Raw genomic sequence first — 19,951 nt, forward strand, 5'->3', positions numbered from 1 at the left:
AAAAAATTGTTTTACTTCTTTAAACCTGATGTTTATCAAATTTACAAGATTAAGTCCCTAACTTGGGCTGAACCGAAGTTGAGATCTGAAGAAAGCAACCAAGCCTCTCTGGAATTTATCTACACCGGAACACTAGCTTCTACAAGTCACACTTTCTCCGGTTCCACATGTTCCGCTACCAACTAACAGTCCCACCATCTGAATTTTTGGTTTCTGCATGACGGACTTCGACCTGGAGATTTTACCCATGGTAGCCACATTGGTGATTCGAGAGACTAGATATGAAAACAGAGATTCAAGCAATGAAAGACAGAAATCCAAAAAACCCAAATGGGGAGAGACAAGAAGCGATGAGATTGGGGCTTCTTTCGCTTTGTTGAATCACCTCTTCCTTTTTTCTTTGCTTTGGGCAGATGGGTGTGGGGCTATGAAGATGGGGTTTTGCTTAAAGTGAATGTTTTCGTGGGATGAGAGCAGTGGAGCTGCAATCTGCAAAAGAAGGTAGAAGTTGCAGGTTTTGAGATTATCGACGGTGAAGGTCCGGCAGATGGAGAGAAAGGGATGAGGATCTGGTTTTGTAAATTTCTAAATAGAAAACTTTTGAGGATTAAAAAGAAGAAAATTATTTACACTTATACCCCCATAGTTTTAATCCAAACCGTTCGTTTCTTTCCTGTAATCGGGGTAAAATCCAGATTGTTGGCGGCTGCCGCAAATAAAAATCCTATTCGAGCATGAACGAGAGAGAGGAAAGACTTGGTTTAAGGGCATTTGTGTTTAAAGGTATGTTTGCATCGATACCCCATTTAGCGTTTTGGCAACCCTTTTGGGTTTTGGCCCATGTGTGCGTCGCATTTTTGCCCCAAAGGGAATAATAATCGTGAAGTTGGGACATACAGTGGGTGGAAAGATGGATCGAAAAAAAGCATGGAATAGAGGGTGTGCGAGAGCAACTGTCTGCGAGGGTTGTACCTCACCGGATTCGGAGAAGAAAACAGAGGAGAGGTTCAATTATTCAAACCAGCCCTCTTAAGTCGGTTCATAAGGTTGGTTCAAACCCTAGAGGCTGGCGGCTTAGTTACACGGGCCCAGTTTGTCTTAGACCCAATGCCCAGGTGCAGGCATGACCTAATGGTTCACATCATGACCTAATGGTTCACATCAGATGGGTCAATCAAATGAGGAGACTGGTCCATCTAATAAAGTCCTATAGTAGGGCTATAAATAGGAATGCTAGGCCCAACCCGGTGGGTGGGCTAAGAAATACACGGGCCCAAAAAACCTATGGCCTATTCATGAAACACTATACCTAAGGGTATTATCAGAGAGACACTATCCCTACATCTTCTACCTTCAACTTGATAATTAGGGCCACATGTCAGAACCACAAGGAATAGATGGCGGTGGCAAGGGAGGATGCCTCGCTTCTGATGGTGGTGGCATTACATCTCATCGTCAAAGATGATCCCAGAGGGTTGGCAGTGGGAATTTGGTTGCGGGAGGTTGACGAAGCGCGTGGCAAATCAGAATAGGGGCATGATTTTAGGAAGGAGTACAGGCAGTTGGGCAAATTATGTGATGTTCTTTTGGGTGTTCTTATTTCTCCTTTGACTCTTGACTGCAGCCGAGAAGAAAGGGATTGAAACCTCCTACATCATGAGTCTTTTAGGATTGGAACTCGATTCACACCTTATCTCAATTCGCCAGAAAAGCTTCTTATAAGCAAAAGTCATAGGCGAGAGGACTATTCTGCAATTTCCTTCCGCCTCCAGAACCTTCTAATAGGTTGTAGTATGCTATGCCAAATTTGGGACTCTTCCATCCCTAGTGGGGGGGGGGGGGGTGGTTGTTGTTTTGCCTAAATTATTTTTTTTTTTTTTTGGGTTGCGTATAGAACTTCTTCGAGAGTCGGATATTGAGATGACCACCTTAAGTGCTCTCCAACCAAGTTGGAATAACTGAGATGCCTGCACACACAAAGAAAGCAAGAACGGTCCGGCCTAGTTTTGGCCGGGGAACCGCCTCCGACGCTCAAATCAGCCTAGGTAACAATAATGGTTCTTGAGAGAGTTCTCAAGAACGTAATGAGTAAGTACTCAGATGAAAGTTCTCGTTACCTTTCTCCATGTTGGAGGTAGGTTTATATAGAAGTTACCTGGAGGCGGCGATTCCTTAGATTCCGGATCGATAGTTGAGGAGTGAGTGTAGTGGAATAACGGCTCCTTCTTTGTCGCACCTGATATCGCCGTTATGCTGACTCACCTCCCCAATTCTCGGAATAGATATGCTGAGTGTTTATGCGTAACTAACCTCTCTTGACTTAGTCAAGAGAGTCTTCTGGGAAATGCTAGAGTTGGATATTTTTCCCAAGTGTGGCACTTCTTCAACGAATAAATGAACCTGCCCAAGAAGGAGGTGTCTCTCCCGAATGAGGCCCTCGGGACCTTCTTTAGGGAAGAGGTGAGCCATCCCACATGGGAGGTGTCTCTCCCGAATGAGGCCCTCGGGACCTTCTTCAAGGAATAAACCAGATTACAAAAGAGGGAGGCTTATGTCCCGAGTGAGGCACTCGGGACCCTTCAAGAGGGAAGAGAAGCACCAGCCCGAGGGAGGTGCATCTCTCCCGAGGGGGGGGGCCTCTCTCCCGAGTGGGGTCCATCGGGACCTTTTCCCCACAACAGAGCCCCCCATTCCGTGCGATTGACTTCTCGAACGTATGGAATGTTACTCCCAAGCTTCTTAGAAAATTTTCTTTCTTCTTGGAGAAACTTTAAGACGTCGTCTTGAATGAGAGCCATTATTTCTCCAAGGCCTTCGCAATTCCCAACCGTCGTACTAATTCACATTTATTGCTGCTCCTGATATGCGAATGGTCGTGTTATCTCGGCCGTTGATCTATTCGATCAAGGGCCGTTTGATTGAGATCTTGAGTCCCTTAATCTTGACCGTTGTGTCTGTTCATTGTTGGTCGTTGGATCGCGACCTTTCATGTGCCAGATCTCAACCGTCGCTTTGCTTGATTCATAGCCGTTGGATGTGTCTCTTCATCTTCCTACTCCTCACTATAAATAGAGGTTCAATCCTCATTTTCAATTTTTTGCTTGCAAACTCCCTCTGAAGTCCCCTGACTGCGTTGCTTGCTTTCTCCAACTCGCTATTCCAATCTTCAAACCAGTAAGTTTCTCTAACTTTTCTTCATTTCTTTCCTTTGTCATTTCCGTATTATGGATAACTTAAGAAAAGGCAAGGAAATAGCCCGAGCCCCTTCCCGACTGGAGGTCCCGACTGCCACGATCTCCAGTCCCGAGACGTCTTCCCGAACCCAATCCATGCATTATTCTAGTGAAGATGCTTTCTCTGGCTCTTCTGACTCTCGTATTGTGAGAGCGACTGCCGACTTAGCTAGGGACGACCCTCTTGACCAAGAACCTCTTTGCTCCGACTTAGGAACGGACTTAGTCAACCTTGGTCTTTCTATGGATTCTTCGGATGAGCGGGAAGTTGATAGTATTAATCAATCTCCTAGTAAATTCCGAGTGAGTCAGAGACATTATTCGCCTCGCCCACCCCTTTCTCGTCCCCAGGATTGCCACAATCGTTGGCCTACTTTTATTTTCTCCGAATCGCTTTCCGAAGAAGCAATTCTCGAAGAAAGGAACAAACCCAAGACGCCCTCTCACATTGATTATAACCTCAAGTCTTCGGGTCCCGAGTTCTATCCCGGAGATCTCGACTCCAAACATCTCCAGCGTCTAAGGGATTTCTGTGAAATTCCAAAAGACTATCTCTTCCAGCTCCCGTCTCCTTCTAGTCGGGTTGGAGAGCCCCCGAACGGGGCCTTCTCCATTTATTACGATGCTTTCTTAGGAGGTCTTCGCTTTCCTTTTCAAAAAATCTTTGAAGACCTTCTCGTCCATTATGGAATTTCTCCCTCCAACCTTATTCCAAATAGTTGGAGAAGTGTTTCTTGCTTCGTTGGTTTTTGTCACAATGTTGGAGTCGAACCAACATTCCCCCTTCTTCTGCGTTTCTTCGAAGTTAAGAGTCAATCAAAAAGGGGGTTGGCTCTCTCTTCTTCGTCGGGCAACCGACGCTGTGGAATGGTCAGGCAACATCATTTTGCCGAAGTCTATGCCTACCTCCACCAAAGGGTGGAGACATCACTTTTTCTTTTGTCAGCCCCCAGTTTCGCCGCCATTCCCAACTTCTTTTGTGAAGAAATCCAAATCTGATCTTAAAGGACTCAATAATCCCATTGAGTTATCCGCCGCCGAAGAAGCGGCTTTAGAAAAGATCATCCAAGTCGGCGGAGATTCAGCCGCAGTTCACGGATATTTACCTGAGTATCCGGCTGCTCTTCAGTTGTGGGGCTTTTCTCCGGGTGAGCCCCTTCTTCATTGACATTCTTCAATTTTGTATATTTTTCTTATCTTCGCACTTTCTGACTTTCTTCGTTTGTTGTCGCAGTGTCTAGCAAATTGGATATCGATGCTCTTCGTGCATTGACAACTGGGAATGTCAAAGAGGCTTTCGCCCGAAAGCCAGCGAAGAAAGGTGGTGCCACGGACACGGGTCCCGTTGTCCAAGCTCTCGGCGCTCCGGGGTCGTCCAAGCCTTCGGGCAAGAAGACCGCAAGGAAGAGCATCTCCTTGGGAGGGGGCCTCCTGAGATAGGTATTCCCCAGGCCTCTCCCTCAAGCCGCTCGGGAAGGCCCTTGAAGAGGGCTCGGGAGAGCGAGAAGGCTGTTGAGGAGGACTCCCCAAAGTCCCCTGTCTTCGTTCCCGGCTGGGATCTGACTTCTTCGGACACCGTCTTTGGGGGACTCCAACACCGCCGGATCTTGGCTTCTTGAGGGGATGATCCCTTCGGACCGAAAGTATCTGAAGGATCTTTCGGACGACAAATTCTATGCCAACGCCTACAGGTAATTCTCCATCCTTAGTCCCTCATAGTTCTCCAAGTGATTTCTTTAACGTGGTATTCCGTATTTTCTCTAGGTTCTTCTCTGGAGTGGCGCATTACATGGGCGAGTGCCTAATTCGTTCCGAGCACTTGAGAGATCAGCTTCGAGAGCTGAAGGAAGATCAGGAACGCACCGCCGCAGACCTTTCTGAGTCTATTAAGACTGTCAGGTCATTGAAGAAACGTGACGAAGAAAGGGGCTTGAAGCTGAAGGAGATATCCCAAAGCAAGGCGGCTCTCCAGGGGGAACTCTCCGAGGCCAAGGAAAATTTGGAAGAGGCCCTTCAAGAAATGGAGAAGTTAAGGCGTGAGAAAGCTGAGATGGAGTCCATTGCCGGGCAACTTCGCGAAGAAGTCCGAGCCGGTAAACTTCCCGTCAGTGCCGATGAGGTGCCCGAGGTGGTCCAGAAAGAGATCATCACTTCTTACCTCGGCACTTCTCAGTTCAAGAATCTCCAGGTGGCTCTCTCTGCTTCTACCTACCGCCTCGGGCTTAATGATGCTTTCACTGCTGTTCTCCGACGGGTCGATATTCCTAACCCGAAGGAATTAGGCGGAATGCTAGACGGTAGAGTTTATGAGACTCTTCAAAGAGCCGTACCCGAAGGGGTTAACTGCCAAGAACCCTTCAGCCCTCCCGACCCTTTTCTCTATGTTGATGAAGATCAAGCGGGGGGCTCTGGAGAGAGTCTTGAGAAGGAAGCTCCTGGTGGCGACGGGCTTGGTGAAGGCAATCCTCCCGAACTTGAGAATTCTCTTAAGAATTGAAAGACTTCAACCTTTTCTTCCTTCCGTTTCTGAGAAAGGAATTTAGAATTTTCTTCAACCTTTTTTTTTTATAACCAATGTTGAATTTTGCGCAACTTTGCGCTTTCTCTGTAATATTGGTCCCTGTGGCCAAATGTTTTGAATAGTAGCTTAACTTGTTGTTTTATTCAAACTGAGGCATTAAGCTTCTCTGTTGACTGGTCCCGTGTGTCTTCTCCCTTAACGTAATGCCTTAGGGTTGATGATATTTTGATTTCTCCCAAGCCTTTATTACAAATGGTCCCGAATATGGTCCCGAATGAAGGACTTGGGGAGAAATGTATCTCATGGATAAAATTCCATCTCATGAGAGTCTCACTTAGACTTTCATGAGAGGTGGGGAAAACTCCCGAGTGGCTACCCGAGCGAGGTCCCGAGTGTTACGCCATTGAATAATTCCATCTCATGAGAGTCTCACTTGGACTTTCATGAGAGGTGGGGAAAACTCCCGAGTGGCTACCCGAGCGAGGTCCCGAGTGTAACGCCATTGAATAATTCCATCTCATGAGTCTCATTTGGACTTTCATGAGAGGTGGGGAAAACTCCCGTGTGGCTACCCGAGCGAGGTCCCGAGTGTAACGCCATCGAATAATTCCATCTCATGAGAGTCTCACTTGGACTTTCATGAGAGGTGGGGAAAACTCCCGAGTGGCTACCCGAGCGAGGTCCCGAGTGTAACGCCATTGAATAATTCCATCTCATGAGTCTCACTTGGACTTTCATGAGAGGTGGGGAAAACTCCCGTGTGGCTACCCGAGCGAGGTCCCGAGTGTAACGCCATTGAATAATTCCATCTCATGAGAGTCTCACTTGGACTTTCATGAGAGGTGGGGAAAACTCCCGTGTGGCTACCCGAGCGAGGTCCCGAGTGTAACGCCATTGAATAATTCCATCTCATGAGAGTCTCACTTGGACTTTCATGAGAGGTGGGGAAAACTCCCGAGTGGCTACCCGAGCGAGGTCCCGAGTGTAACGCCATTGAATAATTCCATCTCATGAGTCTCACTTGGACTTTCATGAGAGGTGGGGAAAACTCCCGTGTGGCTACCCGAGCGAGGTCCCGAGTGTAACGCCATCGAATAATTCCATCTCATGAGAGTCTCACTTGGACTTTCATGAGAGGTGGGGAAAACTCCCGTGTGGCTACCCGAGCGAGGTCCCGAGTGTAACGCCATCGAATAATTCCATCTCATGAGAGTCTCACTTGGACTTTCATGAGAGGTGGGGAAAACTCCCGAGTGGCTACCCGAGCGAGGTCCCGAGTGTAACGCCATTGAATAATTCCATCTCATGAGTCTCACTTGGACTTTCATGAGAGGTGGGGAAAACTCCCGTGTGGCTACCCGAGCGAGGTCCCGAGTGTAACGCCATTGAATAATTCCATCTCATGAGAGTCTCAGTTGGAATTTCATGAGAGGTGGGGAAAACTCCCGAGTGGCTACCCGAGCGAGGTCCCGAGTGTAACGCCATTGAATAACTCGAAGAGATAGATGTCGACAATGAAGACGTGGATTTATTGAAAATCAAATGGTCTTTCGACTTTACCTGCAAATGTTACATATTTGGATTAATTCTATTGATAGAATTTCCGAAGGTTCATGGAATTCCAAGTTCGATCAATTGTCTCGCCCGTGGCCAAGCTTTTTAGCTTGTAGGTTCCTGGTTTCGTCTCTTGTTCGACGAGATAAGGTCCTTCCCATGTGGGTGAGAGCTTGCCTTGCCTTCTTGGGTCTGAAGCCGCAACTTTGCGGAGCACTAAGTCACCCGTACGATGTCTTCTATTTTTTACCCGAGTATTGAAGTATCCAGCTACTCGGTTTTGATATCTTTGATTCCGGTATTCTGACATGCTCCGTATTTCGTCTATTAGATCAAGATTACTCTTCAAGCCTTCTTCGTTTGCTTCTTCATTGAAGTCGGTATATCTCTTTGATTCGCCAATACCTCCACAGGGACAAGTGCTTCTGTGCCGTAGGCTAGCCGAAAAGGTGTTTCTCCCGTAGGAGTTCTAGCCGTGGTGCGATATGACCAAAGGACGCTTGGTAATTCTTCCACCCATTTGGTTCGACTTGTCTCCAAGCGCTTTTTTATTCCATCCAACAGCGTCCGATTGGTTATTTCAACTTGCCCATTGCTCTGCGGATACGCCACGGATGATGTTCTATGCTCAATGTGATATCTTTCACAAAAATTCTTGAAGCCGGCTCCGATAAATTGCCTTCCATTGTCGGTCACAAGGATCTTTGGGATTCCAAATCTGTATATGATTCTTTCTTGAAAGAACTTCTCCATTTGTTTCTCAGTAATGGATGAGAGAGGTTCGGCTTCCACCCACTTAGTGAAATAGTCGATTGCCACGACCAAATATTCTCTATTGTTGGCGGCCTTAGGGAGCTTTCCCACCAGATCCATTCCCCACATGGCGAAGGGAATCGGACGGGAGACAGATGTAAGAGGGACAGCCGGAGTCTTGGGGACGGATGCATGAAGTTGACATTGCTTGCATTTTTCGACATATTCTACGGCATCTTTTCGAATAGTCGGCCAATAAAGGCCTTGGCGTATTATTTTATGGGCCAAAGCTCGGCCTCCCATATGCGCTCCACATATTCCTTCGTGTACTTTGGCTAAGGCATATTGAGCTTGAGAAGGGCCAACACACTTTAGAAGAGGCTGTGTGACCGATCTTTTATAAAGTTGTTCTTCAATAATGGTGAACTTCGCTGCTTGATTTTTAACTGCCTTAGCCTCCTTGACGTCTTCCGGAAGGATATCATTCTTCAAATATGCTATAATTGGGCTCATCCAACTAAGCTCTTCTTCAATATCCATCGCCTCGGCCTCCCGAATGCTAGGAATTTCTAACTGTTCAATATAAACGGCTGAGCCCAAGGTCGAATATTTGGATAAAGCCAACTTGGATAACTCGTCTGCTACTTCATTTTCCTTTCTCGGAATTTGCTTTATCTCAAGATGATCGAAATAATGGCGACAATCATCAATTTTGGCTAAGTAATTTGCCATTCTTGTTTCCTTTGCCTCGTACATGCCACGAACTTGATTCACGATCAACTGCGAGTCGCTTCGGACTTCCAATTCTCGGACTCTTAGGGCTCGGGCAAGTCTTAGTCCTGCTAGTAGGGCTTCATACTCGGCCTCATTATTAGAGGCTTTAAAGTTGAATCTTAAAGCGTAATGAATAGTGAACCCATCCGGGCTGATAAGCATTAGTCCTGCTCCACTCCCCGAAGAGTTGCTCGAGCCGTCAACATGTAAAGTCCATAACTCTGGACCGGGTGAATTTTTTACTCTCGAACTAGGCATGCTATTCTCAAGAATGAAGTCGGCCAGAACTTGTCCCTTTATGGTTGGACGAGTTCTATACTCAATTTGATACTCGCTCAACTCAATAGCCCATGTGACCATTCTTCCGGCTAAGTCTGGTTTTTGTAGTATCTTCTTCAACGGGAAGTTGGTCAAGACTACAATTGGATGAGCTTGGAAGTACGGTCTGAGTTTCCGAGATGCGATTACAAGTGCTAAGGCTTGTTTATCCACATCCGGATATCGTGTCTCGGCATCTATTAAAACATGACTTATGAAATAGATAGGGTTTTGTGAAGTACCTTCTTCTTTTACTAAGACCGCGCTTACTGCCGCTGGAGAAATGGCTAAGTATGTGAATAATTGTTCTCCCATTGAAGGTCGGGCTAAGAGAGGTGGAGTCCCGAGCTTCTCCTTCAACTTCTCGAACGCTTTCTGACATTCATCGGTCCATAAGGTATCCTTTGCCTTCCCGAGCCCTTTAAGAGCTTTGAAGAAAGGCAAGCATTTCTCACCCGATCGTGAGATAAATCTGTTTAAGGCTGCTACTCTTCCGGTTAGACATTGGATGTCTCTAACCGTCCTTGGCGACTCCATCTCGAGCAAGGCTTTGATTTTCTCCGGGTTTGCCTCAATTCCTCTTCGGGATACCATAAACCCAAGGAATTTTCCGGAAGAAACTCCGAAAGCACATTTCTCCGGATTTAGCCTCATCTGGTATGTTCTCAAAGTATCAAAAACTTCTTCAAGATCTTCCAGATGACTTCTTCGGACGATACTCTTTATGAGCATATCATCCACATATACTTCCATATTTCTTCCTATTTGGTCTTTGAAGACTTTGTTTACCATTCTCTGATAAGTGGCCCCAGCGTTCTTCAACCCGAATGGCATTACTTTATAAAAGTAACTTTCTCGATCCGTCATGAAGGCCGTATCCTTCTCGTCCTTGGGATTCATCATAATTTGATTATATCCCGAATAAGCGTCCATGAAGCTCAATACTTCATGTCCTGCTGTAGCGTCGATCAAAAGGTCGATCCGAGGAAGTGGATAGCAATCCTTTGGGCATGCTTTATTCAAGTCCGTGTAATCTGTACACATTCTCCATTTGCCGTTGGCTTTCTTCACCATGACTACATTCGCCAACCAAGTTGGGCATTCTATGGGTTTTATAAAACCCGATTGCTCTAGTTTCTCCACTTCGGTCCTGATGGCAGCATGTTTCTCGAGCGAAAAATTCCTTCTTTTTTGGATCATTGGAATTGCATCGTCCCTTATCCATAAGCTATGTTCTGCAATTCTTCGATCTATTCCGGGCATGTCTTCGGCCGACCATGCGAATACATCTAGGTTGTTTTGGAGAAACTCGATGAGCTCTTCCTTGAATTCCGTAGGTTGTTCGGACCCGATCATAGTCCCTCTATCGGGAAGATCCGGATGAAGTTGAATTCGCTCAAGCTTTTCAACTGGTTCGGCTCTCTGCATAGCTTCTTCATCCCGGTCATCCCGAATTTCAATACTCATTGTATTGCCCGATCTCTCGGCTTTTTGACTTTCTTAAGATAATTCACATAACATTGTCTGGAGAGTCGCTGATCCGAAGAGCACTCCCCGACTCCCGCTGTGGTTGGAAACTTCAACTTCATATGTGTTGGAGAAACCACCGCCCCTAAGGCGTTAAGAGTTGGCCTCCCGAGTAGAACGTTGTAAGCTGAAAGGTCCCGAACCACCATGAATGTTGCTTGGACGACTGCATCCCGAGGGGAGGTCCTGATCCTTAGATCCAATTGGATAGTCCCTTCGGATATGGCGGACGACCCGACGAACCCATATAAGTGAGTCCCACATTGAGTCATCATCTCGTCCTCAAACTTCAATTTCTTAAATGCTTCATAAGATAGTAAGTCGGCGGAAGATCCCGTGTCCACAAGAACTCGGTGAACTTCTCGGTTTGCCAATTTCACTTTGATAACTATAGCATCGTCGTGAGGAGAAGTGACGCCCTTGAGATCTTCGTCGGTGAAGGTTATTGGATCTGGGCATAAGTCATTTCTTCATTTTCTTGGCAATTGCATCGATCCTACGAACCGTGCCTTTTGCTTCGCCTTCTTAATGGATTCTTCCGTCGGATTTCCCAAAACGATGTAAATGGGGGAAAACTCCCGAGTGTCGGGTTTCTTCTCGGGATTCTTATCTGCCCTCTCGGGACTTTTGGATCTGAGTCTTTTAGTTGATCTAGGTGGGGACTTCTCTCGATCTTGTCGCTTCTTCTGAAGATATTTTTCAAGTTGCCCTGCCTGGATGAGCTTTTCGATCTCGATCTTTAGATTTCTGCACTCATCCGTATGGTGACCGTAGTCTTTGTGGAAACGGCAATATTTTGTCATATTCCTATCTTCGGGTCGGGCTCTTATCTTGCCCGGCCACTTCAAGTTGTCGTTGTTTCTGATCTGTAATAGAATTTCTGACCTCTTAGTATTAAGAGGTGTAAAGTCTCCATTAGCGAGTCTTTCTTTCCAAACTCCCTTTTGTCATCTCTTGCCCGAGCATTTGAATTCTGACCTCTTTCTCCATAATTCTTCTTGTCCTTTACGCCTCTTGTGGACTCTTCTCGGGCTTCGATAACTTCTGCAACCGTTGCTTGTTTTTGGCATTTCTTGAGAAGTGCTCCATAAGTCCTCGGCTTGTCTTGGAGTAATACCTCGAGCAAACGTCTTTGGGTTATTCCGCTCCATAGTGCATTGTACGCCACCGTGTCATCCAACTCTTCTACCTCGATAGCCACTTTATCGAATCTGAGAAGAAAGTCCCGAACGGACTCATTTGGTTTTTGCCTCGATGGCAAAAAGGCTATCTGCTTGTCTTCTTACTCCCGATGCAACTTCGGAATTGGGCAATAAATTTTCTCCCGAGTTCTCGAAAGTTTTGGATGGATCTTGGCGGTAGGCTAGAAAACCATTTTATCGTCGGGCCTTTGAGAGATGCCGGGAAAGTTCGGCATAATAGCTCATCTTCTCGGCCAATAACAGCCATGACCGATTTAAAATAACTAATATGTTCTCGAGGATTGGACTTACCTTCAAAGGGAGTGAATGTCGGCATGATAAAGTTCGGTGGAAGAGGTGCTCTCATGACTTCTTCTGAGAAGGGTTCTCTATCAACCACATCATAGTCGTCATCGAGGTCCCGATCATCAAGCCGTCTCTCCATGGCATCTAATCTTCTCCCGAGACCATGCGCCTCTTGACGCTCTTGCGGAGACCGAACACTTCCGAGATCCGAATATTGGGAAGTTGGTCCATGAGAAGATCCATATTGACTAACCGACCCTCTCGGGTTATTAGATCTAGAATGGCCTCTTCCGTGGCTTTCTCCTTCTTGCTCCCGAACTCCTTCATTTCTGCGCCCTTTTCTAGGTAAATCTTGAGTTTGCCTAAGCCCAGCCAAACGGTGGAACACACTTCCCCTAGACCGATCCTCTCGGGGACGTGGCTCTTCAATATGCACTCCTTGAAATCTTTCTCCAACTCGTTCGGCTGGCCTTCTTGGTATTCTGGGATTTCTCCTTTCTTCATTCGCCGGACGTTGCCTATCCCGAGTCTGACGGACGGCTTCACGCCTTCGTCCCTCTTGGGAGTTTCTGGGGGGTCCGGATGGTATCCCGATCTGATGGACTAAGCCTCGAACGACTCCTTGGAGTTCCAACATTTGTTGTTGGACTTCTCTTTGCATATTCTCGCAAATCGGCCACTTGTCAGCTGGAATAGGAGGTTGACTCGAACCGCCTTCTCCAAATGGAGTTGGAATAGTTAACGGGGGATTCTCCGGAACTCCTTCTTGACCTTCCTCCGGAATAGGAATTTGTCGATCTAGAGAAGGGAGAGTTTGTTCTTCAACACGTCCGTTTTCTGTCTCCCTTTCTCTCGCTCGAGTGAGAATTTGAGAACTTGCCACCTGAGGTGTGGTACGTCTCGTCATGACTTTTTGTGACGGTTCCCACAGACGGCGCCAAATTGTTGCGTATAGAACTTCTTCGAGAGTCGGATATTGAGATGACCACCTTAAGTGCTCTCCAACCAAGTTGGAATAACTGAGATGCCTGCACACACAAAGAAAGCAAGAACGGTCCGGCCTAGTTTTGGCCGGGGAACCGCCTCCGACGCTCAAATCAGCCTAGGTAACAATAATGGTTCTTGAGAGAGTTCTCAAGAACGTAATGAGTAAGTACTCAGATGAAAGTTCTCGTTACCTTTCTCCATGTTGGAGGTAGGTTTATATAGAAGTTACCTGGAGGCGGCGATTCCTTAGATTCCGGATCGATAGTTGAGGAGTGAGTGTAGTGGAATAACGGCTCCTTCTTTGTCGCACCTGATATCGCCGTTATGCTGACTCACCTCCCCAATTCTCGGAATAGATATGCTGAGTGTTTATGCGTAACTAACCTCTCTTGACTTAGTCAAGAGAGTCTTCTGGGAAATGCTAGAGTTGGATATTTTTCCCAAGTGTGGCACTTCTTCAACGAATAAATGAACCTGCCCAAGAAGGAGGTGTCTCTCCCGAATGAGGCCCTCGGGACCTTCTTTAGGGAAGAGGTGAGCCATCCCACATGGGAGGTGTCTCTCCCGAATGAGGCCCTCGGGACCTTCTTCAAGGAATAAACCAGATTACAAAAGAGGGAGGCTTATGTCCCGAGTGAGGCACTCGGGACCCTTCAAGAGGGAAGAGAAGCACCAGCCCAAGGGAGGTGCATCTCTCCCGAGGGGGGGGGGCCTCTCTCCCGAGTGGGGTCCATCGGGACCTTTTCCCCACAACATAAGGGTAGGATATTAGTATCGGATTGCACACATTTAGTATTTGATTTCCATCAAGAGATAAATGCGCTTAGAAAACAGGAACTTGGTTATTCATTTAATGGGACGACCAAGAGAGGGATTGGACCTTGATACTCAAGCAAGATGATTCAGAATGGTGCATTTGATCAGCAAAACCATTTCTAAGGGACTAAGTGTTGTGGTCATGGTTTTTTGCTCGTGTACGAGCTAGTGGGTCAAATCCTTGAACATGTTGCTTCATCTGACTCAACTATCATATATTATACACCTGTCAAATATGTTGTTGAAGTATAAACACTTTGGGCTATTTTACTGTTCACGTGAACAGTAAAATCTGTTTTGGTACTGTTCATGTGAACAATATTGTGCTATTGATGTTATTCTACTTTCTATTTCTAATGTAGGAGTCTTGCTACATAAGTTTTTGGGAGTTTTTATAAAGCATAGTTTATTTTGGTGGTAGTTCCTATTTTCAAAACTTTATATGTTAGGAGCTAGGAAATTACTAAAGCTGTAATTTTTTATTTGCTGGAATATCAGTACCACCATCAGAAACGGCATGATTGGCAAGGTGCTTGGCCCACTCTGGCTTTCCATGTTTGACCCAACAAGAATCCACTAAGTGCCATGTTTTATTGCAATGAGTACAAAGTCGAGATGTCTTATCAGACAGTTGAACACCACGACCTCCAGAAAATAGTAATAAAAAGAAATATTATCCATTAATGCTTCAAGCTTATAAGAAACAAAAAAATCAAATATTGAAAAAGTAAAACTAAATGAATTTGATAAGAAGCTTACATTCCTCGGGGAGTTGAGGTAGTCCTTTCTGATGTCATGACCCATTTGCAACAATTCGATGAATGATTTTCTGGATATTTGGATAGTGCCCTCCTATTTTGAAAATGTGACCTACGAAGAAGAGGCATCCAATGGAATTCCAAACCCCTGCTTGCACATTGGCCCTAATAATCTCTCTAACTTAAGTCTCTGGCCATACTTTGAGTAGGACTAGTACATGATGATGAATGTTTTTTTCGTGGGTTTCATGTTTCAATTTTCCATCTCATCAAGCACGTTTTCCATATCCTCTAGCCGATTAAATGATGAATGCATGACCATTTTACAATGATACGGTGAACGACAAATCATCCAGCAAGCAAACTCCGCCTATTTCACAAACGTTGCCAGCTGATCCACTGCATTTCTTCAGAAATAACTTGTTATGATACAATGCATCAGTTTCACAGTCATAACTAGAGTTTTATGTTCTAATGCTTTATTTATGAAATTCTCCATCCATTCTAGCGAGTCCTTTGCATAAACCCTAATTAAAAGCACATTCAACCAATGGCTATACTTGTTCTCAAGAATTAACTTCAGTAGTGCCTCAATCTTTCTAATTCTATCAGTATCTGAGCTCTTACAATATGTAGATTATACCATGGCTCTAATCAAACGAATTTCCTTTTCATTACCATATTGAGTATTTTTTTGTAAATACTTTTGTTTTGAATGTTGACAAAAATATAATTCTCATACTAATACCATACCAAGTCTATCTAATTAAGTATGATAGATGGGTCACAGACAACAACTAAAAATTATTCTGTGGGCTTAAAAAATGTGATCAAAGGAAAAAGGGCATGTTTCATTTTGATGAGCTGTATCCATGTTAGCACTAGGGTATTGGATTTATTGTTATTATATTTTTTTTCTTCTTCTTTGGGATCATAATTTAATATAAAAAAAACTATATTAGAGAATCATAGTCAAGAGGGAGGACCATGTTATTTCTAATCATGCAAACCCCCAATTTCTCTAAAACCTAATCTCTTTCAGTTCATAAGATAACTGAAATGATGTTTTGATACTTCCGCATCTTTCATTGGGAAGCCTCAGCACATTGGTTTCTCAGTTTATTTTCTCCAAAGTTACCTCCTTTAATTGGCTATGTTTCAAATGAAGGTGTCCAACCCGTCATTCAACTTTTTGGTTTTCTTGGATATTAACTCAGTTAGGGAATTGATGATGAAATACTTCATTGTTAAGAGCACTTAATCTCCTTATCTTCTCAGTTTATTTTCTTGCCTTTGGAATGCTGAAACAGTAGATAGTCTCTCCTTATTTCCCATTCTCTTGCCCTTGGAATGGTAAAACAGTAGACAATCTTCTGAGGTTCTCCCAGTAGTTTCAAACGGTGAACATCACAATTAAAACTGCTTGTCTGACTGCATCATCCCAGGAGAAATTTTGCAGCTGGTTAGGTTGCAATATATTTAGGCTTGAGTTCCTGAAACTTGAAAATTTCAAAGGTTCTGCCCACAAAAAGGACATCACATATTTAGATTAACAAATTCAGGATTTCTCAGTATATCATAGCATTTCCTAGAATTCTATATTTAGGCTTGAGTTCCAGAAACTTGAAAACTTGAAGGCTCTGCCCACAAAAAGGACATCATATATTTAGGTTAACAAAATTCAGGATTTCTTAGTATATGGCATTTCCTAGAATTCAATTAACATAACTCTCAACTTGGGGCCCTTCAGAGCACAGCACAACCTATTTTGTTTTTAATTGTACTCTATTAGTGATGCTTACTTGCTGAATAACAGTCAAGTGCTCATTTGCTGGATGCTTGGGGATAGATTCAAGTCCTGGAAATCGCCTTTCTTGAAATAAGGGTAACATTGTGTATATATGATCTCCTTAGGAGTCTAGTGCCCTGGGTACAGGCCTTTTTTATGTTAGTGATCATTTTCCTCCATCCAGGGAGCTCTATTCATGTTAAAAAGTTGTTAACTTGTTATAGGGCTAAATTGTTGCATGTCCCCAAAAACATCCATCTATGTCAATGTGGTGAGAAATAAGGCAAACAATTTCATAAAAACAAGCAACATCTCAAAATGTTGTGATCTGTCAAGTCTACCCCTAAATAAAAATTACATGATTTACGGGTTGCAAGAACAGATTCTGATACTGCAAAAGGAACGACCATGTTTCAATCAGTAGAAAAGAAGACCATGCTCTGAACGTGGAATGATGAACAACAATATGAACTATAGAAGAATGAAAACACACCAAACCTAAAAAACTTATCCAAGTAATCATATGATCCTCACAAGGGGAGAGGGGGCTATTAAGTTTCATAATCATGCAATGTAACCATCAAGAGAAACCTCCCTCTACTCCTTCCAACCAAAAGAAAATAAAATAATAAAAAAAAATCATCCATTCATGCTTCAAGCTTATAAGATACAGAAAAATCAAATGTTGACAAAGTAAAACTCAAATGAATTTGATAAGAAGCTTACATTCCTCAGGGAGCTGAGGTTGTCCTCTCTGACGTCATGAGCCATTTTGCAACAATTCAATGGATGATTTTCTAGTAATTCAAATAGAAAATTCCAAATGCAAAAATGTAACCTAGGAAGGAGAGGCATCCAATGGAATTCCAAACCCCTGCTTGCACATTAATCCTAATAATCTCTCTAACTTAAGTCTATGGTCATACTTTGAGTAGGCCTTGTACATGATGAGGAAAGTTTTCTTTGTAGGTTTCATGTTTAAGTTTTCCATCTCATCAAGCACATCTTCCATATCCTCTAGCCGATTCTGTGATGAATACATGACCATCTTACAATGATACAGGGAACGACAAATCCTCCAGCAAGCAGACTCTGCCTGTTTCACAAACTCTGCCAACTGATCCACTGCATTCCTTCGGAAATAACTTGTTATGAAACAACGCATCAGTTTCACCGTCATAACTGGAGTTTTATTCTGTAATGCTTTATTTATGGAATTCTCCATCCGTTCCAGCAAATCCTCTTCTGCATAAACCCTAATCAAAAGCACATTCAACCAATGGCTATACTCATTCTTTGAAACTAACTTCAGTAGTGCCTCAATCTTTCTAATTCTATCAGTATCTGAGCTCTTACAATATGCAGATACCATGGCTCTAATCAAACGAATTTCCTTTGCATTCACATGATCCTTCACCAACTCATAAATCTTCTCCATCTTCTCCAGGTTGCCTGAATTTGCATATCCACGAAGCATTAGCAAGTGGGTGTTAATATTGGGTTTGACAACACCTGCCTCCATAGTCTTGAAAGTCTTCTCCATTTCATCCCACATCCAAGCTGTAACATATCCAGCAATCTAGGTTATTGTATGTACTCAAATTAGGGGAGAGATTCAATTGTTGCATCTCCCGGAAACTTGCATCCATGTGATCTACCATCGTCAGCCGACCAAAAATTGAGATGAGAATGTTAAATGTTACAACTGTAGGTCTACAATTTGATTCTCTTTTTAATTCCCGATAAAGTGTCTGAGATTTTTCAACCAAACCATTATACATATACACAGCCAGGAGTGCATTATAAACAGAAGCTGTCTTGATTCCCTTATTGGCAGCCTCAGTAAACAATTCAACAACAAGATCAACATGCTTAGCTCTGCCTGCAATTTTGATTCCTCTAGCGAACTCTTCAGATACCATTGCCATAGAAGCATCATTAGCTTTTTTCCTTCTCCATTTAATTACCTGATAATTGAACCTGACTATTAAAGTTGATGATAAACTAAACAAATGAACAAAGTAAAATTATCCCATTTATCACTCTGTTTCATCTCCTCCCATTTCTTGAAATGAAAACCTCTATGACAAAAGCTATATTATTATTATTATTAATATTTTGTAATTGAAGTTATGGATGTTATAGAGACACCTGTTTCGAATATATAATTGAAAATATTCAAAAGCTCAAATAAACCCTAGAATGAGGAGAATGGTACCTCTAGGGATAACTGAGGCCAGGAACCCAACAGCTTCAACAGCTCAATCAACGCATATCCGTTGCTGGAGTGCTGAATTAAGGAAGAAGCTCCGGATTCCAAGATTGAGGAGATCTTGTTGGAATCTCCAATATGAGCAACTAATTGATCTGCCAATTCTGAAACTTTTTGGGTCACATTCTCTTCAGCGATGTGATGCGAAGAGCGCTTCTTTTTTGTGAGTAAAGTGAACGACTTTGGTATGTCATCATAGCAGTAACCAGGCGTCTGAACAATAATCCCTTTGATGAAATTGCGACTTGAGCTCCCCCAAATGTTAGATAGTGGAGGAAATAAAGATGGAGATTTGGCTTCTACAGAGCATTCCCGCAAAAGTAGTTCCCTTGCGGCCCAGGAAACTCTACAGGCTCGTTTCATCGTCCCCTAAATAAATTGAACATCTTGAGGGGATTTCCGGATAAAGAGTTAGGTTTTAGAGACCTAGAACAAGTCTGAGTTTCCACAACTGATTTGGGAGACGAAGTTGAGTCTTCTTCTAATCTGCAGTAGCTTTGACTTGCGATCGATGGTGAACGGTGAATATATGTTGTCCTTGCTCGTTTGATTTGAGGGTTTTCGTTGACGGGGGAGCCAGAGAAGAAGACCGATCGAGGGTGAGCATGAATGAGAGAGAGGAAAGACTTGGTTTAAGGGCATTTGTGTTTAAAAGGTTTGTTTGCATCGATACCCCATTTAGCGTTTTGGCAAGCCTTTTGGGCCTTTGGCTCGTGTGTGCGTCGCATTTTTGCCCCAAAGGGTGCTCTTTGTTGGCACTTAGCACTTACTTGTACAGCCTAAAACCCAGCTAGAGAGAGTAGAAGAAAACTTAGAGCTCAAATAGTTTTTTAGGATGAATCCACAGATTTTATTCCACAATCAAACATTTAATTTTATAAATTATGACTCTATAGATTTGAAATCTCTAGATATTTGAAATCTCCAGACTCATGTAACCAAACAGGCCCTTAAATGATTTTGTAACGGTCCACCTTCCATGTATAAATGCAGTTATCGTCGCCAAAACACTCCAACCGAAAGTAAACAACTGCAATACTCCTTGTTGGTCTAATGGCCTCTCTAGAGAATGCTTCATCCAGTGCTAACGATTCTGTGATAGATATGCCAATAACACGCTTACTTGAAGAGCATTACCCGAAGGAGGCTGATCAGCTGCCAA

General features: G+C 43.9%; 1 pseudogene across 1 annotated transcript; it reads right to left on the reverse strand.

Moving 5' to 3' along the window:
- Positions 1-17,114: 17,114 nt before the first annotated feature.
- Positions 17,115-19,350, reverse strand: LOC148999328 (pentatricopeptide repeat-containing protein At2g30780-like; annotated as a pseudogene). The gene is made up of 2 exons (XR_016170971.1): positions 18,736-19,350; positions 17,115-18,484 (listed from the first exon to the last, which is right to left on the reverse strand). The product of XR_016170971.1 is annotated as a pentatricopeptide repeat-containing protein At2g30780-like (transcript).
- Between the last annotated feature and the right edge of the window lie 601 nt (positions 19,351-19,951).

The sequence above is a fragment of the Hakea prostrata genome, unplaced genomic scaffold (assembly GCF_041222555.1).
Source record: "Hakea prostrata isolate BN-2017 unplaced genomic scaffold, UWA_Hpros_2 contig_15, whole genome shotgun sequence".
Classification (NCBI taxonomy): Eukaryota; Viridiplantae; Streptophyta; class Magnoliopsida; order Proteales; family Proteaceae; genus Hakea; species Hakea prostrata.